Source organism: Saccopteryx leptura, chromosome 3 (genome assembly GCF_036850995.1).
Source record: "Saccopteryx leptura isolate mSacLep1 chromosome 3, mSacLep1_pri_phased_curated, whole genome shotgun sequence".
Taxonomy (NCBI): Eukaryota; Metazoa; Chordata; class Mammalia; order Chiroptera; family Emballonuridae; genus Saccopteryx; species Saccopteryx leptura.
Genome location: NC_089505.1, coordinates 213,035,278 through 213,052,026, shown reverse-complemented (window position 1 = coordinate 213,052,026; position 16,749 = coordinate 213,035,278). Strand labels below are relative to the sequence as shown.

At 45.2% G+C, this 16,749-nt stretch overlaps 1 protein-coding gene across 1 annotated transcript in view; it reads right to left on the bottom strand.

Annotated features, from left to right (window-relative positions):
* Positions 1-16,749, bottom strand: part of GABPB2 (GA binding protein transcription factor subunit beta 2) — an 81,815-nt gene that overhangs the window by 5,097 nt on the left and 59,969 nt on the right. The window lies entirely within an intron of this gene.

Here is a 16,749-nt window from a genome sequence, read left to right as displayed (position 1 = left end):
CCCTCCCCTCCTCCTTCCTCTCTGTCTCTCTCTTCCCCTCCCGCAGCCAAGGCTCCATTGGAGCAAAGATGGCCCGGGCGCTGGGGATGGCTCCTTGGCCTCTGCCCCAGGCGCTAGAGTGGCTCTGGTCGCAGCAGAGCGACGCCCCAGAGGGGCAGAGCATCGCCCCCTGGTGGGCAGAGCGTTTGCCCCTGGTGGGCGTGCCGGGTGGATCCCGGTCAGGCGCATGCGGGAGTCTGTCTGACTGTCTCTCCCCGTTTCCAGCTTCAGAAAAATACAAAAAAAAAAAAAAAAAAAAAAAAGAAACGTGTCGATAGATACTCCAGTACTTTCAGCCTTTTGTATAGTGCATTTTCACCAATGAAATAAAAGTTGGTTTTGCATCTCATTTGCATAATTGAACTTTCTTTGACTTATTCTTTGCTTTTCAGATGTTCTTGTTTAATAAAAAACAATCAGGCCAACAGATATATGAAAAGATGCTCATCTTCTTTAGCTATTAGAGAAATGCAAATAAAAACTGCAATGAGATACCACCTCACACTTTTTAGATTAGCTATTATTAACAAGACAGGTAATAGCAAATGTTGGAGAGGCTGTGGAGAAAAAGGAACCCTCATCCACTGTTGGTGGGAATGTAAAGTAGTACAACCATTATGGAAGAAAGTATAGTGGTTCCTCAAAAAACTGAAAATAGAACTACCATATGACCCAGCAATCCCTCTACTGGGTATATACCCCAAAAACTCAGAAACATTAATACGTAAAGACACATGCAGCCCCATGTTTATTGCAGCATTGTTCACAGTGGCCAGGACATGGAAACAACCAAAAAGCCCGTCAATAGATGACTGGATAAAGAAGATGTGGCACATATACACTATGGAATACTACTCAGCCATAAGAAATGATGACATAGGATCATTTACAGCAAAATGGTGGGATCTTGATAACATGATACGAAGCGAAATAAGTAAATCAGAAAAAACCAGGAACTGCATTATTCCATACGTAGGTGGGACATAAAAGTGAAACTAAGAGACATTGATAAGAGTGTGGTGGTTACGAAGGGAGAGGGGAAAGGGAGAGGGAAAGGGGGAGGGGGAGGGGCACAAAGAAAACTAGATAGAAGGTGACAGAGGACAATCTGACTTTGGGTGATGGGTATGCAACATAATTGAACGACAAGATAACCTGGACTTGTTATCTTTGAATATATGTATCCTGATTTATTGATGTCGCCCCATTAAAAAAATAAAATTATTAAAAAAATAAAAATAAAAAAATAAAAAATAAAAAACAATCAGCCTGACCAGGCGGTGGTGCAGTGCATAGAGCGTTGGACTAGGACGCGGAGGACCCAGGTTCAAATCCCGAGGTTGCCAGCTTGAGGGTAGACTCATCTGGTTTGAGCAAGCTCAGCAGCTTGAGCCCAAGGTCACTGGCTTGAGCTAAGGAGTCATTCGGTCTGCTGTAGCCCCCCGTCCCACCCTTCCCCTGTCAAGGCACATATGAGAAAGCAATCAATGAACTAAGGTGCTGCAACAAAGAATTGATGCTTCTCATCTCTCTACCTTCCTGTCTGTCCCAAACTGTCCCTCTCTCTGTCACACACACACACACACACACACACACACACACACACACACACACAAAAGGATTTATTTATTTATTTTTATATTTATTTATTCATTTTAGAGAAGAGAGACAGAGAGAGAGAGAAGGGGAAGAGGAGCAGGAACAATCAACTCTGCCATATGAGTCTTGACTGAGACAGCCCAGGGTTTTTTTGAACTGGCAACCTCAGCATTCCAGGTCAAAGCTTGATCCACTGCGCCACCATAGGTCAGGCCAAAATGCTATTTTTTTATTGCTTTATATTCATTTTGAAATATCCCCTAATTTTTGTGAGCAATGTATTTACCAAAAAGCAATTACTACACATAGCCTAGTAGTAGGTGTTCAATTCCCTCAACATTGACTTTGAGAGCTTGCCTGGAAAGGCTAATTGTTGAACATAGGTGTTTATATGTCCTTGACTTTGGTATTATCTGCCTGTATTTAAAAAAGGCATCTTGGCCTGACCTGTGGTGGCACGGTGGATAAAGCATCAACCCAGGACACTGAGATCGCTGGTTTGAAACCCTGGGCTTCCCTGGTCAAAGAATATGTGGGAGATGATGCTTTCTGTTCCTCCCACCTTCTCTCTCTCTCCTTTCTCTCTAAAAATGAATAGATAAAATCTAAAAAAAAAAAAAAATAGAGTAAAAGAAAAAACAGAAATCTAGTTTTTTTATTTTTTCATTTTATTTTTTTTGCGAGACAGAAGAACAGATAGAGACAGACAGATAGGGAGAGAGATGAGAAGCATCAAGTTTTCACTGTGACACCTTAGTTGTTCATTAATTAGTCTCTCACATGTGCCTTGACCTGGAGGCTACAGCAGAACAAGTGATCCCTTGCTCAAGCCAGTGACCTTGGGCTCAACCCAGTGACCATGGGGTCATGTCCATGATCCCACACTCAAGCCAGCAACCCTGTGTTCAAGCTGGTGAGCCTGTGCTCAAGGAAGAGACCTCGGGGTTTTGAACCTTGGTCCTCAGTGTCCCAGTCTGATGCTCCATCCACTGTGCCACTGCCAGGGGTAATCTAGGTGTTTTTTGGTTTTTTTTAAAAGGCATCCTTATTTCCAATGGAGCAGCTTTTGGGAACTCTACACTACTAGATAGGGACACCCATTTTGCCAGTCAGATGGGTCTGTCTGTTCAGCCCTGGCTATCAATGAGGTTTGTGCCACAACCAGACTGCTACTTGTATTTGCTTAATAAATGTGTGCTGAATTGGACTGAGATAGCAACAAGCACATTATTAACTAAGAATGCAAAACAAATTCACTATTTTCAAGCCTCTCTGAACCTGATGTTTCTACCTTGTATCTCAGCATTGACTGTACTCCCACACAAGGACCATAATCATTTCCTTTAGCTACTGTTCTCTCTTGGTTGTTTGCTTTTAGGGAAGGGAGTGGGGTGGAGATGGGAGATGAGAGAAGGTAGGAATTTGTAAATTTAATAAGCCAATCAAGTCTGACCAGGCAGTGGCACAGTGGATAGAGTGTTGGACTGGAATGCCGAGGACCCAGGTTCGAGACCCCGAGGTTGCCAGCTTGAGCGTGAGCTCATCTGGCTTGAGCAAAATAAAAAATGCTCACCAGCTTAGACCCAAGGTCGCTGGGTCAAGCAAGGAGTTACTCGGTCTTCTGAAGACCTGCGGTCAAGCACATATGAGAGAGCAATCAATGAACAACTAAGGTGTTGCAATGAAAAACTGATGATTGATGCTTCTCATCTCTCTCCGTTCCTGTCTGTTTGTCCCTATCTATCCCTCTCTCTTACTCTCTCTGTCCTTGTAAAGAAAAAATAAAAAACAAGCCAGGCCTGACCTGTGGTGGTGCAGTGGATAAAGCGTCAACCTGGAAACGCTGAGGTTGCCGGTTCAAAACCCTGGGCTCGCCTGGTCAAGGCACATATGGGAGTTGATGCTTCCTGCTCCTCCCCCCTTCTCTCTCTCTCTCTCCTCTCTATAATGAATAAATAAATTAAAAAAACAAAACAAAAACGTAGCCTGACCAGACAGTGGCGCAGTGGATAGAGCATTGGACTGGGATGCGAAAGGACCCAGGTTCGAGACCTTGAGGTTGCCAGCTTGAGCGCGGGCTCATCTGGTTTGAGCAAAAAGCTCACCAGCTTGGACCCAAGGTTGCTGGCTCGAGCAAGGGGTTACTGGGTCTGCTGTAGCCCACGGTCAAGGCACATATGATGAGAAAGCAATCAATGAACAACTAACGTGCCACAAGGAAAAACTGATGATTGATGCTTCTCATCTCTCTCCATTCCTGTCTGTCTGTCCCTATCTATCCCTCTCTTTGACTCTCTGTCTCTGTAAAAAAAAAAAAAAAAAGTATAAAAAAAAAAGCCAATCAAAACTCTCCATTCTCACTTCATTTCTTATTTCAACTTGCTCTGCCTGTTAAGAATACCAGCTGAGCCTGACTGGTGATGGTACAGTGGATAGAGTACTTCAAGAGCACTTGAAACCCTGCATTCGCTGGCTTGAGCACAGAGCGACTGGATTGAGCGTGGGATCATCAACATGATCCCATGGTCGCTGGCTTGAGCCAAAAGGTCACTGGCTTGAGCAAGGGATCACTGGCTCAGCCTGAGCCCCCTGGTCAAGGCACTTACGAGAGGCAATCAATGAACAACTAAAGTGTTTCAACTACAAGTTGATGCTTCTTATCTCTCTCCCTTTCATCCTCCCTCCCTCTCTCTCAAAAAAAAAAAAAAAAAAAAAAAAAAGAGCTGCGTAGCTCGGTTGGTTAAAGCAGTGTTCCGAAGCTCAGAGGTTGCTGGTTCAATTCTCCTAGTCAGGACAATCGACTAGGAGATTCTCTTATTAAAGTCAATAAATAAATGTTTTTGTGGTTGTTTTTTTTTTTTTTTTTTTTAATTTTTACAAAGACAGAGAGAGAGCCAGAGAGAGGGATAGATAGGGATAGACAGACAGGAACGGAGAGAGACGAGATGCACCAATCACTAGTATGTTGTTGCAACACCTTAGTTGTTCATTGATTGCTCCCTCATATGTACCCTGACCGTGGACCTTCAGCAGACCAAGCGACCCCTTGCTCAAGTCAGTGACCCCTTCGGTCCAAGCTGGTGAGCTCTGCCCAAACCAGATGAGCCCGCGCTCAAGCTGGCGACCTTGGGGTCTTGAACCTGGGTCCTCCACAGCCCAGTCTGACGCTCCATCCATTGTGCCACCACCTGGTCAGGCTGTTTTTGTGGGTTTTATATTTATCTATCATCTATCTATCTATCTATCTATCTATCTATCTATCTATCTATCTATCTATCTATCTATTTATTTATTTTTTACAGATAGAGAATCAGAGAGAGGGATAGATAGGAACAGACAGACAGGAACGGAGAGAGATGAGAAGCATCAATCATCAGTTTTTCATTGCGACACCTTAGTTATTCATTGATTGCTTTCTCATATGTGCCTTGACCGTGGGCCTTCAGCAGACCAAGTAACCCCTTGCTTGAGCCAGCGACCTTGGGTCCAAGCTGGTGAGCTTTGCTCAAACCAGATGAGCTCGCGCTCAAGCTGGCGACCTTGGGGTCTCGAACCTGGGTCCTCAGCATCCCAGTCTGACGCTCTGTCCACTGCGCCACCGCCTGGTCAGGATGTTTTTGTGGTTTTTATATTTAAAGATTACTAGGTGAGGAGTAGCTAGTTAAGGAAAAGGCAGAAAGTGTGAATGGGTTAGAAGACCTCAACAGGGGAAAGAATGCCTTCCTGCCACTTGTCCCTCATTAGGTCAGTTGGACAGAAAAAACTTAGTACAGTCATATATCACATAATGATGCTTTATTCAATGAAGGACTACATACATGAATCCCATATTATAATGGAGCTGAAAAACCCTATTGCCTAGTGACATTGTAGTCCTCATAATGTTGTAGTAGATTGCATTACTCATGTTTGTGGCAATGCTGGTGCAAACCAACTGCACTGCCAATTGTGTAAAAGTATACCACATACAATTATGTACAGTACATAATAGTTGGTAATGATAAACGACTATATTACTGAATACTTGGTAATGATAAATGACTATCATTACTGGTTTATGTATTTATTCTACTATACTTTCTCTGTTATTTTAGAATAACAACTTTGCTGTAGGTGTTATTTTGGCAGCAGCCTCATACATCTTGTGCTTACTGTGTCTCTTCTTTTTATTTGCTACAAAAAGAGACAGAGAGAGGGATAGGGACAGACAGGAAGGGAGATAAGAAGCATCAATTCTTCATTGTGACACCTTAATTGCTCATTGATTACTTTCCCGTATGTGCCTTGATGTGTGTGTGTGGGGGGGCAGCACTCCAGCAGAGTAAGTGACCCCTTGTTCAAGCCAGCGACCTTGGGCTTTAAGCCAGTGACCTCTGGGCTCAAGCCAGTGACCTTTAGGCTCAAGCCAGCAACCATGGGGTCATATCTATTATCCCATGCTCAAGCCAGCAACCCTACACTCAATGTGATGACCCGTGCTCAAGCCAGATGAGCCCGCACTCAAGCCAGTGACCATGGGGTTTTGAACCTGGGTCCTCTGTGTCCCAGTCCGATGCTCTACCCACTGTGCAACCGCCTGGTCAGGCACTTGTGCTTACTGTTTTCTTGACTGCACCATTTTCTCTCATACTTGATATTTAATCTCGTTTTTTTTTAATTTAGAGTAGCCAAAGTATACAGTGTTTATACAGTCTACACTAATATACAGTAATGTCCTAGGTCTTCACATTCACTCACTGACTCACCCAGAGCAACTTATAGTCCTGCAGGCTCTACTCATGGTGAGGAGTACCAATACAGTGCCCTATACAGTTGTACTATTCTTTTATTTATTTACTTATTTATTTATTTTTTACAGAGACAGAGAAAGAGTCAGAGAGAGGGATAGACAGGGACAGACAGACAGGAACAGAGAGATGAGAAGCATCAATCATTAGTTTTTTGTTGCGCATTGCAACACCTTAGTTGTCATTGATTGCTTTCTCATACGTGCCTTGACTGTGGGCATTCAGCAGATTGAGTAACCCCTTGCTCGAGCCAGCGACCTTGGGGTCTTGAACCTGGATCCTCAGCATCCCAGTCTGACACTCTATCCACTGCGCCACCACCTGGTCAGGCAATTGTACCATTCTTCAACTTTAATATCATATTTGTATTGTATCTTTCCTATGTTTAGGTTCACAAATATTATTATGTAACAACTTCCTACAGTATTCAGCACATTAACATGCTGTACAGATGTGTACCCTAGGAGTAATATACCCAATGGTGGGATTCAGCCAGTTCGCACCAGTTTGGCAGAACCAATACCTAACTTTTGGTTGAGTTTGGTGAACTGGTTGTTAAAATGGCACTTGTAGTCAGTGTTCTCTCTAAGGTGGGCGCCTGGGCAGACACCCAATGTGAAAATCACAAATTTACATTCCTTGCCTTTTTTTTTTTTTTTTTTTAAAGGGACAGAGAGAGAGTCAGATAGAGGGATAGATAGGGACAGACAGACAGGAACGAAGAGAGATGAGAAGCATCAATCATCAGTTTTTCATTGCAACACCGTAGTTGTTCATTGATTGCTTTCTCATATGTGCCATGACCTTGGGCCTTCAGCAGACTGAGTAACCCCTTGCTCGAGCCAGTGACCTTGGGTTCATGCTAGTGAGCTTTTTGCTCAAGCCAGATGAGCCTGCGCTCAAGCTGGCAACCCCAGGGTCTCGAACCTGGGTCCTTCCTCATCCCAGTCCGACGCTCTACCCACTGCGCCACCGCGTGGTCAGGCTCCTTGCTATTTTTTAAAGTTCATTTGTGCAACAGTGTATTCTAAGTGTCCCTAGCAATGTTCATTCGGTCCATAGGTAAAGGAATGAGATTGTACTCCTATAGTGAAAAGATGATTAAGGATAAATAACACAGCTGATGATGCTCCAATAAAAGTAAAGAAAGCTGCAAGTGAAGACAGCAATCAAGAAGCAATATAGGCCTGATCAGGCAGTGGCACAGTGGATAGAACATCGGCCTGGGACAGAAAGGACCCAGGTTCGAATATCCAAGGTTGCTGGCTTGAGCACAAGCTTACCAGTTGAGGGGTCACTGCCTTGAGCCCAAGGTTGCTGGCTTGAGCAAGGGATCACTGGCTTTGCTGTAGCCTCTGGTCAAGGCACATATGAGAAAGCAGTCAATGAAAAACTAAGGTGCTGGAACAAAGAACTGATGCTTCTTATCTCTTTCCCTTCCTGTATGTTTGTCACTCTCTGTCTCTCTTGCTATAAAAAAAAAAAAGCAATATGTAAATATCTTAACAGTTTTATATTGTTTTTTTGTCAGGTATTATTTAATATTTTTCTTTTTTTATTTTTATTTATTCATTTTTAGAGAAGAGAGAGAGACAGAGAGGGAGAGAGAGGAGAGAGAGACAGAAAGAGAGAAGGGGGGAGGAGCTGGAAGCATCAACTCCCATATGTGCCTTGACCAGGCAAGCCAGGGTTTTGAACCGGCGACCTCAGCATTCCAGGTCGACATTTATCCACTGCACCACCACGTCAGGCCAATATTTTTCCATGAATGCTTTAAAACTCTTTCTTGGCCCTGGCCGGTTGACTCAGTGGTAGAGTGTTGGCCTGGCGTGTAGGAGTCCCAGGTTCGATTCCGGCCAGGGCACACAGGAGAAGCGCCCATCTGCTTCTCCACCCCTCCCCCTCTCCTTCCTCTGTCTCTCTCTTCCCCTCCTGCAGCCAGGGCTCCATTGGAGCAAAGTTGGCCTGGGCGCTGAGGATGGCTCTATGGCCTCTGCCTCAGGCACTAGAATGGCTCTGGTTGCAACAGAGTGATGCCCCAGATGGGCAGAGCATCGCCCCCTGGTGGGCATGCCGGGTGGATCCTGGTCGGGCGCATGCGGGAGTCTGTCTGACTGCCTCCCCATTTCCAACTTCAAAAATACAAAAAAAATCCAACTCTTTCTTATAATCTACCGTAGTTTTGTGTACCTCTTTTATTGTTCTTATTTAAGTATTAAATGCATGAAATAATAAACTACCTTTCAGTATATCTTTATTTATTTATTTATTTATTTATTTATTTTTGTATCCTTTTTAAAAAATTTTTTTTTTCATTTATTCATTTTAGAGAGGAGAGACAAAGAGAGACAGAAAGGAGAGAGAGACGGGGGGAAGAGCTGGAAGCATCAACTCCCATATGTGCCTTGACCAGGCAAGCCCAGGGTTTCAAACCGGCGACCTCAGCATTTCCAGGTCGACGCTTTATCCACTGCGCCACCACAGGTCAGGCCTGTATCCCTCTTAAGTTGGAAACGGGGAGGCAGTCAGACAGACTCCTGCATGCGCCCAACCAGGATCCACCTGGAATGCCCACCAAGGGGCGATGCTCTGCCCATCCGGGGCGTGCTCTGCTGCAATCAGAGCCATTCTAGTGCCTGAGGCAGAGGCCACAGAGCCACCCTCAGCACCCGGGCAAACTTTGCTCCAATGGAGCCTTGGCTGTGGCAGGGGAAGAGAGAGACAGAGAGGAAGGAGAGGGGGAGGGGTGGAAAAGCAGATGGGCACTTCTCCTGTGTGCCCTGGCTAGGGATCGAACCCAGGACTCCTGCAAGCCAGGCCGACACTCTACCACTGAGCTAACCAGCCAGGGCCTCAGTATATCTTTTTTTATACTTAAAATGGTCATTAGGGCAGAGAACTGGTTAAATTATTTGAATCCCATGACTGAATATATATATATATAGCTTAGTTGTGCAGTAGGCTATACCAACTAGGTGCTAATACACACTATGATGTTCATGCAACAATATTGCCTATAGATGTATTTCTCAGAAAACACTGCCTGGCCTGTGCTGGCTCAGTAAATAGAGCGTCAACCTGGAACACTGAGGTTACTGGTTCAAAACCTTGGGCTTGTCTGGTCAAGGCACATATGAGAAGCAAGTAATGAACAACTAAAACAAAACAACTATGAGTTGATTCTTCTCCCTTCTTCCCCTCCACTCCCTGTCAAATCAATAGTCTTTTTAAAAAAAATTAATTTATTTATTTATGTGAGAAAGGCAGGGGGAGAGAAACAGGAACATTGAGCTGCTCCTGAATGTGCCCTGACCTGGAATCGAACCGGCAACCTCCATGCTCCAGGATGACGCTCGAACCAGCTGAGCTATGTGGCCAGGGCTCAATAAAGTCTTTATTTTATTGTTTTTAAATTTTTATTTATTTTTTCAGAGACAGAGCGAGAGTCAGAGAGAGGGATAGATAGGGACAGACAGGAACAGAGAGAGATGAGAAGCATCAATCATCAGTTTTTCGTTGCGACACCTTAGTTGTTCATTGATTGCTTTCTTATATGTGCCTTGACCACGGGCCTTCAGCAGACCAAGTAACCCCTTGCTTGAGCCAGCGACGTTGGGCTCAAGCTGGTGAGCTTTTGCTCAAACCAGATGAGCCCTCGCTCAAGCTGGGTACCTCGGGGTCGCGAAACTGGGTCTTCCGCATCCCAGTCTGACGCTCTATCCACTGTGCCACTGCCTGGTCAGGCTCAATAAAGTCTTAAAAAAAAAGAGAAAATATCCACGTCATTAAGTAGCACATACCTGTATTGAGGTTTATCTGTGAACAGAGAGTAGATATATTTTTTTTTAATTTTTTTTTTGTGTTTTTCCGAAGTTAGAAGTAAGGAGGCAGTCAGACAGATTCCTGCATGTGCCCAACCAGTATCCACCTGGCATGCCCATCAGGGGGCGATGCTCTGCCCATTTGGGGCGTTGCTCCGTTGCAGCCAGAGCCATTCCACCGCCTGAGGCAGAGGCCATGGAGCTGTCCTCAGTGCCCGGGCCAACTTTGCTCCAATAGAGCCTTGGCTGTGGGAGGGGAAGAGAGAGACAGAGAGGAAGGAGAGGGGGAGGGGTGGAGAAGCAGATGGGCGCTTCTCCTGTGTGCTCTGACTGGGAATCGAACCTGGGACTTCCACATGTCAGGCTGACGCTCTACTGCTGAGCCAACCGGCCAGGGCCAGAGTAGATCTTTTAAAAATTATTTTATGTATTGCCTGACCTCTGGTTGTGCAGTGGATAAAGCATCGACCTGGAATACTGAGTTTGCAGGTTCAAAACCCTGGGCTTGAACATATGGAAGTTGATGCTTCCTGCTCCTCCCACTTTCTCTATCTCTATCTGTATCTCTATCTCTTCTCTAAAATGAATAAGTAAATAAACAAAAAATTTAAAAACATTTTATGTATTGATTTTGGAGAGGAGAGAGAAGGGGGAAGCGGGAAACATCGACTCATTGGTGCTTCTCGTATGTGCTTTGACTAGGCAAGCCTGGGGTTTTGAACTGGCGACCTCAGCATTCCAGATCAACACCTTTATTCACTGTGCCACCACAGGTAAGGTGGGGTGTTTTTTTGTTTGTTTGTTTGTTTGTTTTTTGTATTTTTCTGAAGCTGGAAACGGGGAGAGACAGTCAGACAGACTCCCGCATGCGCCCGACCGGGATCCACCCGGCATGCCCATCAGGGGCGACGCTCTGCCCACCAGGGGGCGATGCTCTGCCCCTCCGGGGCGTCGCTCTGCTGCTACCAGAGCCACTCTAGCGCCTGGGGCAGAGGCCAAGGAGCCATCCCCAGCGCCCGAGCCATCTTTGCTCCAATGGAGCCCTGGCTGCGGGAGGGGAAGAGAGAGACAGAGAGGAAGGAGGGGGAGGGGGGTGAAGCAAATGGGCGCTTCTCCTATGTGCCCTGGCCAGGAATCAAACCCGGGTCCCCTGCACGCCAGGTCGATGCTCTACCGCTGAGTCAACCGGCCAGGGCCCGTTTTTATTTTTTGTGGCAGAGACAGAGAGAGAGACAGATAGGGACAGACAGACAAAAAGAGAGATGAGAAACATCAGTTCTTTGTTGCAGCTCCTTAGTTGTTCATTGATTGATTTCTCATATATGCCTTGACCAGGGGGCTACAGCAGACCGAGTGACCCCTTGCTCGAGCCAGCGACCTTGGGCTCAAGCTGGTGAGCCTTGCTCAAACCAGATGAGCCCGCGCTCAAGTTGGTGACCTCGGGGTCTCGAACTAGGTGCTAATTCACACCTGGAATACTGGGTCCTCCACATCACAGTCCGATGCTCTATCCACTGTGCCACTGCCTGGTCAGGCTGGTTGATTCTTTTTAAATTTTTTTTAATGAAAATTTTTTTTCTGGCCTGACTTGCGGTGGCGCAGTGGGATAAGGCGTCGACCTGGAACACTGAGGTTGCCGGTTCGAAACCCTGGGCTTGCCTGGTCAAGGCACATATGGGAGTTGATGCTTCCTGTTCCTCCCCCTTCTCTCTCTCTCTCACACACACTCCTCTCTAAAAATTAATAAATAAAATATTAAAAAAAAATTTTTTTTTTCCATTGATTTGATGGAGGGATGCAAGGGGAGAGAGAGAGAAAGGGGGAGAAAAGCAGTAACTCTTTGTTCTACATAGTTGTTTCATCTAATTCTGCACTCATTGATTGCTTCTTGTATGTGACCAGGGATTGTTCCTACGACCTAAGTGTGTCAGGAGAATGGGAATCAGGGGTCCCCAAACTTCTTACACAGGGGGCCAGTTCACTGTCCCTCAGACTGTTGGAGGGCCGCCACATACAATGCTCCTCTCACTGACCACCAATGAAAGAGGTGCCTCTTCCAGAAGTGCGGCAGGGGGCTGGATAAATGGCCTCAGGGGGCCGCATGCGGCCCGCGGGGCTGTAGTTTGGGGATGCCTGCATCCCTGACCCACCTAGGCAGTGCATTGGTTGATATTTGTATGTGCCCTGACCTGGGATCGAACCCACAACCTTGGCGTGTCAGGACAATGTTCTAACCAACTGAGCTACTGAGTCGGGACTAATTAACTTATTTTATTAAATTTACTGGGGTGAAATTGGTTAATAAAATTATACATATTTCAAAGAAACCACCCCAAAATATATAGGTTTCAGGTGTACAATTCTATAATTTATCATCTGTATACTGTATTGTGTGTTCACCACCCAAAGTCAAGCAACCTTCCATCATTTTCCGCCTTTACCTTTCCTCCCTCCTCCTACCCCTGTAAAAAATTTCAATGACACCGTGAAATGGTAAGACTTTGATATTTTATTTTATTTTTTATTTATTTATTTTTTTTGTATTTTTCTGAAGCTGGAAACGGGGAGAGACAGTCAGACAGACTCCCGCATGCGCCCGACCCGGCACGCCCACCAGGGGGCGACGCTCTGCCCACCAGGGGGCGATGCTCTGCCCATCCGGGGCGTCGCTCTGTTGCGACCGGAGCCACTCTAGCGCCTGGGGCAGAGGCCAAGGAGCCATCCCCAGTGCCCGGGCCATCTTTGCTCCAATGGAGCCTCGCTGCGGGAGGGGAAGAGAGAGACAGAGAGGAAGGAGAGGGGGAGGGGTGGAGAAGCAGATGGGCGCTTCTCCTGTGTGCCCTGGCCGGGAATCGAACCCGGGACCCCTTGCACGCCAGGCCGACGCTCTACCACTGAGCCAACCGGCCAGGGCCAGACTTTGATATTTTATTAAGAAACATCTTATTTTAAATGACAGTACAAAAACTGTATATATAATATAGATCTGTATAGGCGTATGTACATACAAATGCTCACTCACACATGCATACACACAACCTGCACATCAGAATGAAACCTTATTTTATTAAAATCCTAAATAAAAAAGTATATTTAAGTTATCCTAAAACACTGTACATGAAGCTGTCAGACAACCTAAAATAGGACATTTTAAGAAGCATCTTAGGCACCCCATCCACACTTTCTCTCCTTATCCCCACAATCTCCGACACCCCTACCGTCTACCCCAACATGTAACGCTTTGGCAGTAAGTCAGTATACAGGGCAACACACTAGAGAAGGGACCTGCCATCATTACTGATAGAGCAAGATGCCTGAAATCAACTAGGAAGCACAGGATTAGAGAGGGTGACCTAAATTCTCAGAAACAAACCACTTCAGAAGAAACAAAATATGTAGCAGGGATAAAAGGGAGTGGAAAAAGGAAAGACAAGGCCCATAGATTACAAATGACCTACTAATTAAATTCTAGTTCCTGGGAAAGACTCAAGAGATAAGAACAACAGGGTCAAAGAAGCAAAGTAGTTAGGAAAGGGGAGAACAGAGAGATAAGGAAGCACAATTTCCTGCCATTAACAAGCCAAATTGCTACTATAGAGTCTAGAAATGTCACCCCACCCTCTAATCCTAGAGAGGCTCAAAAAATAAAATAAAAGGCAGCACCATAAGTTCAAAGCTACTTAATTCAAATTCATATTCTTGCTCAATGTATTGGTGTAAGAAATAGAGTACTAACTATGAAGGGGAAATATCACATAGAGATAGGTAAGACCCTGAAGCAGCACAGGTGGTCTTGACAAGTATTCCACTTCCTTTTTTTTTTTTGAGAGAGAGAGGGACAGATAGGAACAGACAGCAGACAGGAAGGGAGAGAGATGAGAAGCATCAATTCTTTGTTGCGGCACCTTAGTTTTTAATTGATTGCTTTCTCATGTGTGCCTTGATGTGTGTGTGCGGCGCTACAGCAGAGCGAGTGACCCCTTGTTCAAGCCAGCGACCATGGGGTCATGTCTATGATTCCACGCTCAAGCCTGTGACCTCGGGATTTTGACCCTGGGCCCTCAGCATCCCAGGCCGATGCTCTATCCATGGTGCCATCACTTGGTTAGGCAACACGTATTCCATTCTTAAGCTTTTTTCCTGGCCATACAGAGATGTCTGAGTAGAGAGTAGAGAATAGGAGGCCAGTATCCAAAAATCAGGGACAAAAACTGATTCTCACTCAAGATTAAACTTATGGGAAGGTTCACTATCTGCGTCAAACTTCTAGCTCTGTTAGTCCATAATGTTGTTTGTTAGGACAAGGCCACACAAGCCTTCTCAAAATAATCACTCTCACAAAGATGAGATTTTTAAGCTGGGAAAGTAGATGTACAGAATGTCTGCTCTTTCTGCCATGGTGTCAGACAACCTAAAATAGGACATTTTAAGAAGCATCTAAGGCACCCCATCCACACTTTCTCTCCTTATCCCCACAATCTCCGACACCCCTACCGTCTACCCCAACATGTAACGCTTTGGCAGTAAGTCAGTATACAGGGCAACACACTAGAGAAGGGACCTGCCATCATTACTGATAGAGCAAGATGCCTGAAATCAACTAGGAAGCACAGGATTAGAGAGGGTGACCTAAATTCTCAGAAACAAATCTAGGATTTCTCCTGTTCAGAGGTGTAAGAGATTTGTATAAGCACCAGTTGACACAGCTGCAATAGGCGTGGAAAGGAGGCTTTCTCTGTGGACTGGCAGCTCCATCTCTAACTTGGCACTGATCTGACTTTCAGCTTATGTGGTGTCATCACTACATGCTAAACAAATCTCTGTGAAGCCAGGTACTGGCTCTCCCTGGGGCTTCACTGCTTAGGTTTCTCATTACCGCCTCATAGAGCACACCTCTCAGAGAAGAGCCAAAGCAATGCTTTTCCTTCCTCAGGCCTGTTAGTAAATCCAAAGAAACTCACTCTCATGCATTTAATGAAATAAAAATATTTCCAGGTTGTATCAGGTTGAACCTCAAATAAATAGGCTAGAAAATCTCTATATGTTTATAAACATACACACTAATATATACCCAACAAAAGGGCATTAAAAATACCGTGGTCACACAATATCTAACTTCAACTGGGGAACTCTCAAGTAAATTAATTTCTTTTACATCAGAATAAAGAGAGTAATTTTGTATACCATATATTTCTGACATTACTAAGCAGACAAATTTTAATAATGCCAGGGTAAGGCTGAAGAAGGCAGAAGGGCAAAGCTGAATACAGGCCTGCCCAGGCAGTGGTGCAGTGGATAGAGCATCAGACTGGGATGCGGAGGACCCAGGTTCAAGACCCTAAGGTTGCCTGCTTGAACATGTGTTCACCAGCTTGAGTGTGGGGTCACTGGCTTGAGCCCAAAGGTTGCTGGCTTGAAGCCTAAGGTCACTGGCTGGAGCAAGGGGTCACTCATTCTGCTGTAGCCCCCCAGTCAAGGCACATATGAGAAAGCAATCAATAAACAACTAAGGAGCCGCAACGAAGAATTGATGCTTCTCATCTCTCTCCCTTCCTGTCTGTCCCTATCAGTCCCTCTCTCTGTGCCTCTGTTAAAAAAAAAAAAAAAAAAAAAAAAAGCTGCACACAGATCTGACAGAAAATGAACATCTTTTAAGGCACTGAGTTCAAAACACAGAAAAACTAAAGCCAAGTTCTCCCATATTGCAGTTAAAAGACCTCAACTCTGGCATTACAATGAAGAGATCCCATAGAGGTAGTGACAGGAAGAAAATGTACACATTTATAAGTAATTTCCCTGAATCCAGGAACAAGAACAGAAATGTTAAGATTTTTTTCTCTTCTTGGGTGGTAGGCTTAGTATAAAAATGCAAAGGTACAGTGTAAAAGTCCTTTATTAACACTGATATTATTAAGGCAGCTTTATTTAAGATATTATTAAAGCAGCTTGTCTGACCAGGCGGTGGCGCAGTAGATAGAGTGTTGGACTGGGATGTGGAGAACCCAGGTTCGAGACCCCGAGGTCGCCAGCTTGAGCATGGGCTCATCTGGTTTGATCGAAGCTCACCAGCTTGGACCCAAGGTTGCTGGCTCGAACAAGGGGTTACTCAGTCTGCTGAAGGCCCACGGTCAAGGCACAAATGAGAAATCAATCAATGAACAACTAAGGTGTCGCAATGAAAAACTAATGATTGATGCTTCTCATCTCTCTCCGTTCCTGTCTGTCTGTCCCTATCTATCCGTCTCTCTGTCTCTGTTAAAAAATAAACATTGGCCTGACCTGTGGTGGCGCAGTGGATAAAGCGTCAACCTCAAAATGCTGAGGTCGCCGGTTTGAAACCCTGAGCTTGCCTGGTCAAGGCACATATGGGAGTTGATGCTTCCAGCTCTTCCCCCCTTCTCTCTCTCTGTCTCTCCTCTCTCTCTCTCTATCTCTCTCTCATTCTTTCTCTGTCTCTCCCTCTCCTCTCTAAAATGAATAAAAAATTAAAAAAATTAAAAAAA